This window comes from Arachis hypogaea, chromosome 16 (assembly GCF_003086295.3).
Source record: "Arachis hypogaea cultivar Tifrunner chromosome 16, arahy.Tifrunner.gnm2.J5K5, whole genome shotgun sequence".
Lineage (NCBI taxonomy): Eukaryota > Viridiplantae > Streptophyta > Magnoliopsida > Fabales > Fabaceae > Arachis > Arachis hypogaea.
Genome location: NC_092051.1, coordinates 80,717,806 through 80,719,169, shown reverse-complemented (window position 1 = coordinate 80,719,169; position 1,364 = coordinate 80,717,806). Strand labels below are relative to the sequence as shown.

Genomic DNA, 1,364 nt, shown 5'->3' with positions numbered 1-1,364 from the left:
GAATTCTCTGTCTGTTGCTGAGTGGATGATGGAAAAGGCTTGCTATTGCTAAACCTGTTTCTTCCACCATTATTAAAGCCTTGTTGAGGCTTTTGATCCTTCCATGAGAAATTTGGATGATTTCTCCATGATGAGTTATAGGTGTTTCCATAAGGTTCACCTAAGTAATTCACCTCTGCTATTGCAGGGTTTTCAGGATCATAAGCTTTTTCTGCATAAGAAGCCTCTTGAGTACTATTGGATGCAGCTTGCATTCCATTCAGACTCTGAGAAATCATATTGACTTGCTGAGTCAATATTTTGTTCTGAGCCAATATGGCATTCAGAGTATCAACTTCAAGAACTCCCTTCTTCATAGGCGTCCCATTACTTACAGGATTCCTCTCAGAAGTGTACATGAACTGGTTATTAGCAACCATGTCAATGAGTTCTTGAGCTTCTGCAGGCGTTTTCTTTAGGTGAATGAATCCAGCTACAGAAGTATCTAATGACATCTTTGATAACTCAGATAAACCATCGTAGAATATATCTAGGATGGTCCATTCTGAAAGCATGTCAGAAGGACACTTTTTGGTAAACTATTTGTATCTTTCCCAAGCTTCATAGAGGGATTCACCATCTTTTTGTTTGAAGGTTTGGACATCCACTCTAAGCTTGCTCAGCTTTTGAGGAGGAAAGAACTTGGCTAAGAAAGCCGTGACCAGCTTATCCCAAGAGTTCAGGCTGTCTTTGGGTTGAGAGTCCAACCAGATTCTAGCTCTGTCTCTTACAGCAAATGGGAAAAGCATGAGCCTGTAGACTTTAGGATCTACTCCATTAGTCTTAACAGTATCACAGATCTGCAAGAATTCAGTTAAGAACTGAAAAGGATCTTCAGATGGAAGTCCATGAAACTTGCAGTTCTGCTGCATCAAAGAAACTAGCTGAGGTTTCAGCTCAAAATTGTTTGCTCCAATGGCAGGAATGGAGATGCTTCTTCCATGTAAATTGGAGTTAGGTGCAGTAAAATCACCAAGCATTCTCCTTGCATTATTATTATTTTCGGCTGCCATCTCCTCTTCTTGTTCGAAAATCTCTTAAAGGTTATCTCTGGATTGTTGTATTTTAGCTTCTCTTAGTTTCCTTTTCAGAGTCCTTTCAGGTTCTGGATCTGCTTCAACAAGAATATTCTTGTCTTTGCTCCTGCTCATATGAAAAAGAGAGAACAGAAAAATAATAATAATAGGGGTCCTTTTTACCACAGTATAGAGGTCCCAGTGTGAGTAGAAGAAAAGAAGAAGAAGAAATTCGAACACAGATGGAAGAGAGGGTTCGAATTTGGGTGAGATGAAGTGTTAGTAGATGAATAAATAAATAGAATAAGA

The 1,364-nt window shown here is 39.1% G+C and overlaps 1 non-coding gene across 1 annotated transcript; it reads left to right on the top strand.

The window, feature by feature from the left end:
- Nucleotides 1-548: 548 nt before the first annotated feature.
- LOC112760405 (small nucleolar RNA R71) lies at nt 549-656 on the top strand. The gene has a single exon (XR_003180847.1). It is a non-coding gene; the product is annotated as a small nucleolar RNA R71 (small nucleolar RNA).
- Nucleotides 657-1,364: the final 708 nt, after the last annotated feature.